This window comes from Equus caballus, chromosome 10 (genome assembly GCF_041296265.1).
Source record: "Equus caballus isolate H_3958 breed thoroughbred chromosome 10, TB-T2T, whole genome shotgun sequence".
NCBI lineage: Eukaryota > Metazoa > Chordata > Mammalia > Perissodactyla > Equidae > Equus > Equus caballus.
In genome coordinates this window covers 81,504,115-81,518,720 of record NC_091693.1, presented here as the reverse complement: position 1 = coordinate 81,518,720, position 14,606 = coordinate 81,504,115, and the positions used below count along the sequence as shown (strand labels likewise).

Below are 14,606 nucleotides of genomic sequence, written 5' to 3'. Positions count from 1 at the left end.
AGGGCTCGAGTTGATCATTCATAACACCCAGAAAGAAGCTTCCAGTCCACAAGGCACTTTTACATACATTTTTTCCCCTTGATCCTCACAACCACCCTGTGAGGAAGTCTTACAGGACAAAGGATCACAAATGTACCAACATCTTTAATTGTGCCGCCATTTTGCTTAATAAACCCAACGGTGAGAACTTATCCTATAACTTCTCTACCGTGCCTTTATCTGTAAGATACTCATCTTTTATTTTTTTATTTATTTTTTTGACACTCATCTTTTAAACCTCTCCTCTGTGTAATATATATGCTAGCTAAAAAGAACTTGAATAGCTGTCATCTACTACTCTCTGGATGTTTAAAAGTTGTTTGATTGCTTTGGAAGTTAAAGCAGAGCCAGCAGTTACTATATTACTTTGAAACTTACTTTAAATCTGTTCATGTTTATCTGGTTGAGCCATATCATGATATATACAAAATGGACACTCTTTAAAAATGGCAACCTGAGAGGTAGCCCTGATTGCCTAGTGGTTAAAGTTTGGTGTGCTCTGCTTCAGCAGCCCAGGTTTGGTTTCTGGGCACAGAACCACACCACTCATCTGCCAATAGCATGCTGTGGTGGTGGCTCACATAGAAGAACTAGAAGGACTTACAACTAGAATATACAATTATGTACTGGGGCTTTGGGGAGGAAAAAAAAAGAGAGAGAAGAAGATTGGCAACAGATGTTAGCTCAAGGCAAAATTTGCCCAGCAAAAAAAGAAAATAATGGCAACTTAAACAACAAAATGTTGTATTAAAGAATTTATTTTTTTACAGCACTTCAATTTCCTCATCCCTCCTGATCCAAAGGGAACTACTGTAGCTATATACCAGGGAGATGTTATTCTCTTGGTTGTAGGTAGCTCACCTACTTTAATTTTCTGTGGATATTTTAAATCAAAATAACAGCTGGAAGTTCTCTGTCTCTTATCCTAAATTAGTTATAAGAACACCCAGAGTAGCATTTCAGATGTTACTGATGTAAGAGAATTTGGATTCCATCCAGAGGAACACTTAATATTGTGCAATTTCTTTAAACAAAGAGACCATCGTCAGCTCATTGTTTTTTGATGCTAAGTGATTTTTGCCCACTTTGAGTACTTCTTCATCTTCATTTCACAAGAACTGAGTTACTTTCTCATAATCACAGTAAGCAAAAGACTGAACTGAAATTCCTTCCAATCCCCCAGCTGTGGTGCCCTCCTGCTGTGCTCTTAATGGAGGAAAAGAAAGGAGGATAGGCCTTCCAAAACGTCAGGAAGATACACAGCAAGCTCTACTGTGATGAAAATGGATCTGAAAAATCTGCAGGGCTGCCCAAATTGTGACTTCTGGAGAAAGCACACACAACTTTGCACTCTCACAAATTAATACATCTTTTAGGATTTCTGAAACCTCAAAATTTATTATCCCCTTTCCCACTGAACTCAATAAATAGTAATGCATTTCAAAATGCTGGAGGTGTTGATATGATTTATTCAAATTCAAATCATTTGACAGAAAGAAATGACAGGAAAGAACAAGTTCCGCGTTAAAATAAGACTAGTTCAGTGTTCACTTGGCTTTCCTCTGGTTCTACAAAGCCACGTCAGGTTTAACGTCCCCATTGTTGGCTTCTCAAGATAGTATCATGAAGTTTTTCTCTTTTTCCTTTGTTGGCTTCTCAAGATAGTATCATGAAGTTTTTCTCTTTTTCCTTGGTATATTCAAATAGTCCATTTTTATTTTAATTATTTTGGCAGATGTTACTTGCTTTTCTGTGTGTAAGTGACTTAGTGCTTGAATGACGTGAGGATGTGTTGGCAAGTACAGAACAAGAACGGCTTTGCTTTGTCTGTTGTTATTGTGCCTCACTATTCCAGGGCACCAATAAGAAGTGAAGAGGTGACTGACATGGCTTGAAGAGAGAAAAACTTTAGTGCACATCTTATCCATCCATTCATTCATTCAACAAATAATTATCAAGCACCTCGCATCTGGCCTTCACTGTGCAATATGGAAGTGAAGGAGATAGCATGGTCTCTGCCCTCATGAAACTGAGAGTTTGTCTAAGAAGACATTTATTAAATATATATTCACAAGTGCACTGAGCTTTATGATTAAGTATAAAGTATTTGGGGTGTATGTCAAAATCTAATCAGGAAAACAAAAACCACCTGAGAGTTCAAAACAGAGGACTTTATTACTGGGGAATGGTTACATGGGTGATGAAAAACTGAGAAACCCAACAGAGGATAGTGAGGCCATTGAGAAGCAAGCAACAAAAGGAAACCATTATCTCCTCCATGTCAGTTGGAAGGGACAAAAGGCAGAGGCAGGGTTGGCCCAGGGCCAAGTGGTTAAGTTCCCACGCTCTGCTTCAGCAGCCCAAGGTTTCACTGGTTTGGATCCTGGGCATGGACATGGCATCACTCATCAGGCCATGCTGAGATGGCATCTCACACAGCACAACCAGAGGGACGTACAACTAGAATATACAACCATGTACTGAGGGGCTTTAGGGTGAAGAAGAAAAAAAAAGATTGGCAACAGTTGTTAGCTCAGATGCAAATCTTTAAAAAAAAAAACAATAGGCAGAGGCAGGATTATCAGAGTACAAGAGCAAGGGTCATCCGGCAGGAGCAGGAAACACAACTGCCACTAACCATGCCACTACTGGCAATGAGGTGGATAAAAGCTGTGGCTTCTGCTTTCACCCCACCCTTCAGTTTCTCTCTAGCAATCCTGTGGGCAGTCAAACAACTGGAAACAAGAGTTCATCCTTTTGTAAAATAGAGGAGACCAAGAAGGGGATTTGAGGACAAACTGGCCTAACAACTGCACAGGAAATCCAAGGTAGGAATTAGGAATATCTAACCTAAGGTTGGGAATATCAGCTTTGAACCCTCCACTCTCTCCCTACCCCTGCATCAGCCCGGCTATGTAGACACGCAGTCAGAAATGTTTGCTGGTGGTCTCAAGGAACTCCTCATTCTTTTTATTCAGACATAAATCTGAGTAAAGGAAAAAAATGAGGTGGAGGAAGCCCTAAAAATGGTATATGGAGCCAAATGGAGGGGGGATTTTTTTTTATAGCTGAGTGTTCAGTATAGACACAAAGGAGAACCGTAACCATTATTGAAGCACTATAAAGAAAAAACCCACAAGATTTGAGTTCAAGTTATATCTTTTGTGTTTATAAGCAGTGAGACCTTTGGCAATTTATTTAATCAACCTGACCTCGGCCTCCTCATCTACAAAATGAACTTAAAAGTACCACCTTGAGTTGGGCTACAAGGATTTCTATATAGCAGAGACGACGGGGTGGCAAGCTGGTTGGGCGTCAGGGAGTGAGGGCTTAAACTCGTGTTTGCACGGAAAACAGCAACTGCCCACTTGGGTACTGCCACCAGTTACAGTGAATGTACGTTAACCACTTGGATGCAAAGTAGATGCTCAATAAACACTTACTTTCATTATGTTTATAAGTCATTAAGTAAAACTTTGTGTGTAGTTTATTCATTTGGAATTCAGGTAAGTGTTAAAAGGAAAATTATTTGTTTGTCATCCCAATCTCGTGTTCATCTATTCACTGCCAATTTGAATAAAAGAAAATGCTATGTAGGAAAAAACCCTCTCTATTTCTTCTTTCTCAACAGTAATCACATTTGTGACTGTTTATTCAATGTTTGTCATCTCCTCCTCCTCCTGGACTGTAGTGGCGCCTGTCTTGTTTCCTACTGGATCCCCAGTGATGAAGACAGGGCCTCCTAGGGTACAAAAGTTCCTAAAATTATGTTGAAATACAGGTTCCACTTTAGTAATTGATTGCTTAACGGGTAATTCTGAAATAATGAAGATGTTTGATAGTTACAGGTCAAAATTGCTTCCCAACATGCTTTCATAGATGAAAGAATGAAATCTATCTTTCATAGATTGAAACCTATCTTTCATAGATGAAAACCTATCTTTCATAGATGAAAGATTGAACCTATTGTTTCCATATTGGAGCAAATGCTTTAGGGAAAGAGAATGCTCACTGATCAACTTTCAGCTGAATTCCTCAGGTGAGAGTCTAATTCTATTAAATAAGAGCTTACCATAAAATTCAAAAAGTTGTTATTCCAGTAAGCAAATCTTTGTTCTTGATTGAGTTTCTTCTGTGTGAATCAAAAAGACTAACGTTATGGGTAATATTAAATAAGACAGATTACATCTCTACATCAAATACCAAAATAATTTGATACATAATTTTGAGGCAAAATTTTTAAAATTATGCCATCTTTTCCAAATCTTTATTGCAATAGCTCCCTGTTACAAAAAATCTCCTTTTATAACTTTAATACTAGACTGAGAACTTTTTCTCCTTTAATCCCCTGACATTGTATATATAAATGACTCATCAGAAAGCCTGGTCTCATAATTTCTCCAGCTCCATATTTCCAAAACCTTTTATCTCTACTTCTTATCAATCACACTCTGATAGTTCTGAATTGCTCTGCTTTGAAGATTAAATTTCAAGGCTCCATCTCTAATTTTTTCTTCCTGCTGTTTCCTCCCATATTTGTTGCCCTCACTCTTTGTTATCATATGACCTCTGCTTTCCTTTCTTCTGTATTCTTTTAGTCCATTAAGGTCCCTCTTGGCTTCTCTTACTTCTCTATTTAGCCTAAGTCTACACTCACACATTCCAGTTCTGCCCTTCTTTCTAGCACTTCTGAGTCCTTAGACTCTTTAACCTTCCCCCGACTTATAAAATCATAAACCTTGATAACTGCCACAGTCACAATCTTCCCTTCTCTTCCTCAGAACACCTAATGTTACTGTATGTCAAAGATAGTGCTGACTAGATCATATGAATTCTTGCAATTTTCACCTCAATTCCAGGAATCTTTTAATTCATTTCTTGTGGACTCACAATCAATTCCCCAAAGAGACCTTAAAACGTGTTTTTCTCTCCCCCATGTTCTCCCCATCCCACCATGACCTTGTTCAGTCCCAGGGGAACTTTTTCTCATTTAACTTCTATGGTCTTCAAGCAATAAATTGAGGCTACTAATCACTTTATGAGGAAGACATGTCTACATGCACTCTTCTCAATACTGCCTTCTGCAGGGGGAATCAGAATTCAGGGTAGTGAGTAAAGGGAAGAGAAGAGCACAAGCTGATTTGTCTGAAAAACTCTTTTGTGTAGCAGGCACTGTGGATGCCTTGTCCATAACCGTAATTTCCAAGCACATCAGCATGGCTTCTGACACCAAATTTTTGCATCTTTGTCAGAGCTGCTAGAACTCTTTTTGTTAGAAATCACAGCAGGCCAGAGGTACCAGGAAACTAACATCCCCTAGGACACTGACCAATGACTCACAGGTGTGGGAATATATATACTCCATTCCCTGGATGGGAAAAGTCTTGTACATGTGTTTTGCACTGTTTTCCACAGCTTCCCCAGGGACCAGGCTCCAGTTCCCACCGTGGTAGCATGCCTAATGACACTTCTGTCATGTCTCTATATCACCTCACCTGTGTTCCTAGCAACTTCCAACAAATCGCTTGCACGTGAACCCTTGGGTTAAGTAAGGTCTGTTTCTAGGGGAGGCAAAAAAAGAAGCTGAGAAATTCTAACGTGTAATTCCTTCACACACACTTTTGGGAATCAATGCTTTAGCAAGAAGATCAAAGCCAGCCCTCATAACTTATTTTCTCTTTCCCATTTTTCATCTCACGACACATTGCCACACCTTTCCTTTCATCAAAAAATATACAGTGACCTCCCCAATTAACTTTTCTATCCTTGTTTACTTGGGGAAAAATGTCTTTTCTCTTTGTCAAGCCTTGTTCTTTTCTTCTCTAGTTTCAAGACTAAAACGCACAGACTATTAAAAAAGATTGCCTTTATTTAAAAAAAGTCTCTCCACCCTTGTACTTCTCATCCATGATTTTATAGCTACCCTACCCTTCATCCAAACATTTAAAGGAGGAGTGTCTAGCCTTTGCCTGCACTTCATCTTGACCGTTTGAGTTTTTATTTGCACTCTGTTCCCACCTTAGTTAAAGCTGCTCTCTCAAAATTAACCAGGTTCAGCACTCCTACTTCCGGAATGGCAGCATGAGGAGCCCCATGGACCCATTCCTTAGCCAAATAAGCTTAATTGGTAAAAGTTACTTTTAAAAATTACAACTATTTAATGTACATGGAAATTGGCATAAGAGCATACAGTAAATAAAGAAGTATTTTTTCAAGAAAATCTACTAAAACTCAATCAGGACAGTGAGAATCTGGGGCTTTTGAATCACACCCTTCTCCCTCCTTCTATTCCTCCAGCTCAGCACAAAAGAAACTTCACTCCAGGCAGGTACAGCCAAGAACACAGGGTTCCCTCTCCTCTTAACAGCTATGCAAGGGACAGGCTGCTGGCAGTTATTAAATACCCAGCCACATTTTGCAGAGGCTAAGTTCCAGCTTCTGGCATGAGTAGTCAAAGGCTCCCTTGTTTCACCTAGCCCCTACCCATAGGCCAGAGGTTCTGCCACAAGTGTGGTAGGCTGAGAAGACTGGGGCCTGGATTCTCACACGCCAGCTCATTGTAGGGTGAAGGTTCCATTATGAGGGAGGCAAGCCAAGAGGACCAGAGACTACTACATACATCTAGCACTCCCAGCTACTGTTCAGAGACCTTTTCTCGGGGAGAAGTAGGCCTTTAGAACACAGAGTTTGGAAGCTCTCTCAAATGGACTAACCCTATTTGAAACAGAGTGTGGGAAAGGTCAAACCTAAGGGTGCTCTTAAAAACAAGGGAGGTGTTTATTGGGAGGGAGGGTGACAACAACACGTTGGCCAGCAAGCTTGCCAGAGAGAAACAGGGAAAGAAATTCCTACGAAAATCAATCCTGAGGTCAGAGCAATCCTCATACACTGGCTTCAGAAACTACCCCTAAACTGAGGCCCAGGGGCTGGCCCGGTGGCGCAGCGGTTAAGTGCGCACGTTCCGCTTCTCGGCGGCCCAGGGTTCTCTGGTTCGGATCCTGGGTGCGGACACGGCACCGCGTGGCACGCCATGCTGTGGTAGGCATCTTACATATAAAACAGAGGAAGCTGGGCACGATATTAGCTCAGGGCCAGGCTTCCTCAGCAAAAAGAGGAGGACTGGCAGTAGTTAGCTCAGGGCTAATCTTCCTCAAAAAAAAAAAATAAAAAAATAAAATGAGGCCCAAATTTAATTGTGTCGAACTGCAGAGCAATTTATGCCCAAGGGCATTGTAAAAATAGATCAGCCAGCAATTACAGGAGTCTAACATTTGGCTGTGATCAGGAAAAGAGACAGTCAAAGAGAGCCCTGCTAAAATTATTATTCTAGGTGACTGTTTTCACGCACAAGGATGTGCCCTCTCAGGAGCAACATCAGAGGCTTCAAACTAAAATAGTACCACCAGCAGCTAAACAAATAAATGGCCAACAACAATAAGAAGCAACAGGGGTTGGCTCCGTGACCGAGTGGTTAAGTTCATGTTTTCCCCTTTGGTCGCTTGGGGTTTGCCACTTCCCAGCCTGGGCATGGACCTACACAACATTCATCAAGCCATGCTGTGGTGGTATCACCTATAGAAGAACTAGAATGACCTACAGCTAGGATATACAACTATGTACTGGGGATTTGGTGGGGGGGGGGGGGGGGGAGGAGGAAGATTGGCAACAGATGTTAGTTTACAGCTAATCTTCCTCACCAAAAAAATAAAGAAATAAGAAGCAACAAATGGGTGGGAGAAAATCATATCCAGAGTTGCTATATTATCTAAAATGAAAAGTTTAAGAAAAATACGAGATATGCAAAGAAATAGGAAAGTGTGATCCATACACAGTTAAAAAAAAAAGCAGTCAATAGAAACTTTCCTTGAGGGGGCCCACATGTTGACCATAGCATACGAAGACTGCAAAGTAGCCATCAAAAATGTTTTCAAATAATTAAAGGAAGTCATGCTTAATGAATGAAAGAAAGCTATAATAACGTCTCATCAAAGATAGACTATCAAAAAGGAGTAAGTAATTATAAATAAGAAACAAATGAGAATTCTAAAATTGAAAGTAGAGTAATCAAAAAAGAAAAAAAACTACTACAGGGCTCAACCATAGATTTGAACTGGCAGAAGGAAGAATCAGTAAATATAAAGAAAGGTCAATAGAGATTATACATCCAAAAAACAGAGAGGATAAAAAGAATGAAGAAAAAATGAACAGAGCCTCAGAGAAACATGTGACATCCTTAAGCTCACCAACATACTTGTAATGGGATTAGCAGCAGGAAAGGAGGGAGACAGAAGCTAACAAACAAACAAAACCACAAACCTTTTTCAAAGACATAATGACTGAAAATTTCCCATATTTGGTGAAAAGCATTATTCTACACATCCAAAAGGCTCAGCAAACTCCAAGTAGGTAAAACACAAAGAGAGCTACACCCAGAAACATCTTAGTCAAATGTTCAGACACTTCAATCTAAAGATATTTTGTCTAAAAAGAAAATTTTGAAAACAGCACAATGAAGTTCAAATAAAGGCAATGTCAGATAAACAAAAACAAAGAATTCATTGTAAGCAAACCCAACTAACACGAAACACTAAGAGAACTTCTTCAAGCTGAAAGCAAGTGACATCAGACAGTAATTAGAAACCATATGAAAAACAAGAGAAGAAAAAGAACACTGGTAAAGATAATTATGTAATGATAAAACGTTTAAATGTGCATTATTTATTCCGTCTTCTCTTAACTGATTTAAAAAGCAATTGTATAAAACAATATTGTTAGGTCTATAACATATAGAAATGTAACATATTTGCCAATAATAGCACAGAGATTGGTAAGAGCAAAGCTGTACTGGAGTAAGGATATCACACCAGATGGTAACTCAAATCTACAGGATAAATTAAGGGAACCATATAAGATAGATAAAAAAGTTAATATAACAAGCGCTCTTAATACACATTTGCTCTCTTTTCTTTTCTCTGCGTCTTTAAAAGATATACAATTATATAAATTAATACTTATACGGGGTCGGCCCTGTGGCCGAGTGGTTAAGTTCACACGCTCCACTTCAGTGGCCCAGGGTTTCACTGGTTCGGATCCTGGGTGTGGACATGGCACCGTTCATCAGGCCATGCTGAGGTGGTATCCCACACGCCACAACTAGAAGGACCCACAACTAAAATATACAACTATGTTCTGGGGTGGATTTGGAGAGAAAAAGCAAACAAAAAAAAGAGATTGGCAACAGTTGTTAGCTCAGGTGCCAATCTTTAAAAAAAATACTTATAACAATGTATTATTGGGATTGTAACATTTATAGATGTAATATAACAATAATGGCACCAAAACATAGAAAAAAGAACTATATAGGAGTAACATTTCTATATGTTACTGGAGTTAAGTTAGTATATATATGAAGTAGACCCTGATATGTTAAGATGCATGTGGTAAACCCTCAAGCAACCACTAAGAAAATAACCCCCAAATAATGAAAAAATTGTAAAAGGAAATAAAATGTAACACTAGAAAATACCCATTAATGCAAAACTAAGTAGTGAAGAAAAAATAAAGGAAGAAAAAGACCTGAGACATAGAAAACATAAAGAAAAATGGCAGAGTTAAATCAGTGATATCAATAACATTCGATTGCTGGGAAGATGGTGGCATAGGAAGACTCTGAACTCACCTCCTCCCATCAAGGGATGAATGGATAAAGAAGATGTAGTATATGTACACAATCGAATAATACTCAGCTATAAAAAAACATATGAAATCTTTCCATTTGCAACAACATGAATGGACCTTGATGGTATTAAGCTAAGTGAAATAAGTCAGATGGAGAAAGTCAAATACCATATGATCTCATTCATAAGTGGAAGATAAAAACGACAACAAAAACAAACAAATACTTAGATACAGAGATTAGATTGGTGATTACCAGAGGGGACGAGGGGAGAGAGCAGGGTGAAAGGGGTAACTGGGCCCATGCATATGGTGATGGATCGTAATTAGTCTTTGGTTGGTGAACATGATGTAGTCTACACAGAAATCGAAATATAATGATTTACACCTAAAATTTATATAATGTTATAAGGCAATATTACTTCAGTTAAAAAAAGAAATGAATGAACAAAACCTAGTTAAATAACCTCTCATCAACCAGAAGGCCAGAGTGCTATTGATTATATACATTACAGAATTCTTCTCTGATGCCTATAAGCATCAGAAATTTCTAGGTCAATTTCCATTAAAAATCTCCTTTCTCCTCAAAAAAATAATAACATTAAATGTTAGTAAATTAAACATACGAATACAAAGGCAGAGGTTGTCACATTGGATAAAAAAACAAGAACCAAGTACATGCTGTCTAGAGTAGACAAACGTTAGATTTGTAGATACAAGCAAGTTGAAAATAAAAGATGGAACAGGTATATCATGTAAACAATAACAATAAGAAAGCTGGAAATTCTATATGAATATAAGACAAAATGGACTTTTAAGAAATGTTAAAGTGATAAAGAAGAACTTTTTAAAAATGATAACAGTCATCCTAAAGACAATATAACATTCATAACCATGTATTCACCCAAAATTAGAGCCACAAAATACATGAAGAAAAAGTTAACAAAATCGAAGGGAGAAATAGACTTGGAGAAATAGAAAGTCAACAGTAATAGTTGAAGATGTCATTATTCCACTTTCTTCCCCCCCACCCCCAGCTTCATGGAAGTATAATTGACAAAAATTGTATATACTTAAGGTATACAATGTGATGCTTTCATACACCTATATATTATGAAATGATTACCATAATCAAGCTTATTAACATATCCATCACTTCACAGTTACCTTTTGTGTGTGTGTGTTGAGAAAACTTAAGATCTACTCTCTTAGCAAATTTCAAGCATACAATACAGTATCAACGATAGTGACCATGCTGTATATTAGATCTCCAGAACTTATTCATCCTTTTTGTTGTTAATGCCCTCCAATCAATTCTGACTCCTAGAAACTCTGTGTACAGCAGAGTAGAACCCTGCCTGGTCTTTCTTTGCCATCCTCTAATCTTCTAGCACTATATGTCACCTTGCTGCTATCCATAGGGTTCTCATGGTGTGTTTTTTGGAAGTGGGTGGCCAGGTCCTTCTTCCTAGTCTGTCTCAGTCTGGAAGCTCTGCTGAAATGTTTCCACCATGTGTGACCCTTCTGGTGTTTGAAATACCAGTGACATGTCTTTCAGCATCACAGCAAGATGCACATACAGCTGCCACATTTTACAACCAGCAGATGAGTGATGTGGTTCCCTGACCAGAAATGAACCTGGCCCGAGTGGTGAGAGCATTGAATCTTAGCCACTGGACCACCAGGGCTGGCTATTCATCTTACATAACTGAAATTTTGTACCTTTTGACCAACATCTCCCCATTTTCCCCACCCCCCCAGCTCCTGCTAACCACCTTTCTAGCTCTGTTTCTATGAATTTGGATTTTTAGATTCCAAAGTATTTATCTTTCTCTGTCTTACTTATTTCACTTAGCATAATGCCCTCAATATTCATCCATGTTGCTGCAAACTGCAGGATTTCCTTCTTTTGCATGGCTAAAGAATATTCCACTGTATATGTGTATGTGTGCGTGTGTGTATACCACATCTTCTTTATTTATTCATTCCTGATGGACACTTAGATTGTTTCAATGTCTTGGCTACTGGGAATAATGCCACAATAAACAAGGGAGTGCAGATGTCTCTTAAATATCCTCTTTTCATTTCCTTTGGATATATATCCAGAAGTGGGATTACTGGATCATACGCTAGTTCTGTTTTGAATATTTTGAGGAATTTTCATATTTTCCACAGTGGCTGCACAAATTTACATCCCCACCACCAGTGCACAAGGGTTCCTCTTTCTTCATATTCTTGCCAACGCTTGTCCCTTACCTTTTTGATGATAGGAAACAATCAACAAAATGAAAAGGCAACCTACTGAATGGGAGAAAATATTTGCAAACCACATATCTGATGAGTTAATGTTGCCTTTGCTTTTGATGTCAAATCCAAAGAAAATCACTGCCAAGACTGATGCTTACCCTCTATGTTTTCTTCTGGGAGTTTGTGGCTTCAGGTCTCATGTTCAGGTTTTACTCCATTTTAAGTTGATTTTTCTGTATGGTGTAAGATAGGGGTCCAGTTTCATTCTTTGTGTGTGGCTATCCAATCTGTATGGTGTAAGATAGGGGTCCAGTTTCATTCTTTGTGTGTGGCTATCCAATTTTTCCACTCCTATTTATCAAAGAGGCAATCTTTTCTCCATTGTATATTCTTGGCTCCTTTTTCAAAAATTATTTGACCAAATATGTATGGGTTTATTTCTGGGCTCTCTATTCTGTTCCATTGTTAGTTTCTGTGATATACAACATTTTAAGATAATAAGTAGAATTATGACAGATAACATTATACCAGGACATATCAGATTTCTAGGAATTTCATACAATTTCTGGAATACTTATAACATATATCCATACAAATACAACATAAAGAAGGCTTAGTATTACTTCTTATTTGACAATGCTGCCAGGTAATTTAACATATCAAATCAGCCTAATTAGTTTAACAACTTTCTTTTATAAAGAGAGAGAACAAATCTTTTGAGATATTCTGGGGACCCTCTGGAAAATCCCAAAGTTAGTTTGAGGTCAAAAATACTTCATTTAGAACTTGATTTTTGGAAGTTTGTCAAAAATACCAAAAGGTTTTAAAACACTTGGTCAACTAAGGATCACAGGTCACTGTGAAACAACACTTAGTTATCCATTTAACCAAAGTGACTATTAAAGACTCCAGGCAAATACAGGAAGTTACATGGTTGTAAAAAAAACCCCAAAAAACCCCAGAAAAAAACCTTAGCTCTCTTAATAGAGAAGACACAGTTTTCTTCCTTCCTTCCTCCCTCCCTCCCTCCCCCTCTCTCTCTCTCTTTCTTTCTGTCTCTCTTTCTTCCTTCCTTCCTCTCTTTCTTTCTTTTCTCTCTCTCTTTCTTTCTTCACAGAGTAAAGATTTTATTCTGGGATATTGTAAGAGATGATACAGTAGTGGGTTTTTTACAAAAGCTTTTTAAGATTATGGTCTCTTTCCAAATGTTTGTCTTTTTTAAAAAATTATTTTATTGAGGTCATATTGGCTTATAACAGTATAAATTTCAGGTGTACATTATTATATTTCAGTTTATATGTAGACTGCATTGTATTCATCACCAATAGTACAGTTTTTACCCATCACCATACGTATGTTGCCCTTTACCCCTTTTACTCTCCCATCACCCCCTTCCCCTCTGACTTATTTCACTTAGCATAATACCCTCAAGGTCCATCCTCATTGTTGCTAATGGCATGATTTTGTCTTCTTTATGGCTGAGTAGTATTCCATTGTGTGTGTGTGTGTGTGTATATACATATATATATATATACCACATCTTCATCCATTCATCCACTGATGGGCACTGGTTTGCTTCCATGAGAAGACTCAGCGTTCTTAAGTAATCAAAGATCTGACAAAGACAACATATTTCTCGTTGTTCCTGCAGCCTTCTCTAGTTACCTATTATTGGCCAAGACATTTGTTTATGCTCCTAAATCCTCTCTCTCTTTTATTTATTTAGCCATATTCTAGATTCTCCTAAAGACATAGACTCATGGAAAATAAAACCAAAGAGATTCACGGGACATTTCAGGTTTCTTCCCACCCATATCACTCCCGTAAGGCAATCAGCACTGAGATATGTGTTTGAATGGAAGGGAGATATTTTTTAAAAGATACGTATGTTAACAATTTGAGAGCCAGCCCTAATGGCCTAGTGGTTAAGTTCAGCATACTCCACTTTGGCCATCCATGTTCTGTTCCTGGTCACGGAACCACACAACTCATCTGCCAGTAGCCATGCTGTGGTGGTGGCTCACATAGAAGGACTTACAACTAGAATATAGAACTATGCACTGGGGCTTTGGGGAGGAAAAAAAACAACTTGAAAATATCCCTTCAGATAAAACAGAATGTCATGCATTAAGTCTAAACCATAAGGTAAAAAAAGGTCACAAATCAAATATACGAATGTAAATGGTTTGAACCCCCCTAAAAGGTAGAGACTCTAAGACTGGGTTAGGCAAAATGATGCATATAAGGGGCATACCTAAAAAAACAACAGAATGTTGACTAATCATTAAACATCAGTTTAAAAATATTTACCAATGTGGAGAAATGCTTATATATTTTATTTTGCTAAGTATTACATAGATTTTATTATGTGTATACATATGTACATGCATGCAGATACATAACTAGATATAGATACTGCTATAGATAGAATCTATCAATCTTTATTTTATTTTTTTCCTGAGGAAGATTCACCCTAAGCTAACATCTGTTGCAAGTCTTCCTCTATTTTGTTTGTGGGCCACTGTCACAGCATGGGCACCAACCAGTGGTGTAGGTCCAGGCCCAGGAACCAAACCTTGGCTGCTGAAGCAAATCAAACTGAACTTAACCACTGGCCGCTGGGGCTGATCCCTCTTTATTTTTTA

General features: G+C 38.3%; 1 protein-coding gene and 1 long non-coding RNA gene across 4 annotated transcripts in view; one reads left to right on the top strand and one right to left on the bottom strand.

Moving 5' to 3' along the window:
* The window catches only part of ECHDC1 (ethylmalonyl-CoA decarboxylase 1), a 78,389-nt gene that overhangs the window by 8,614 nt on the left and 55,169 nt on the right, over window positions 1-14,606 (top strand). The window contains exon 1 of one of the 3 annotated variants that reach the window (XM_023649406.2): window positions 2,656-2,867. The exons of the other annotated variants lie outside the window; for them this stretch is intronic. The gene's annotated coding sequence lies outside the window, so the exon portion shown is untranslated. Of the gene's footprint in view, window positions 1-2,655; window positions 2,868-14,606 lie in introns of those variants that run through there. 3 annotated transcript variants of the gene reach the window in all.
* On the bottom strand, window positions 1,489-8,210 carry LOC111775372 (uncharacterized). Its single transcript, XR_002811020.2, has 3 exons — window positions 5,535-8,210; window positions 4,112-4,171; window positions 1,489-3,781 (listed from the first exon to the last, which is right to left on the bottom strand). It is a non-coding gene; the product is annotated as an uncharacterized lncRNA (long non-coding RNA).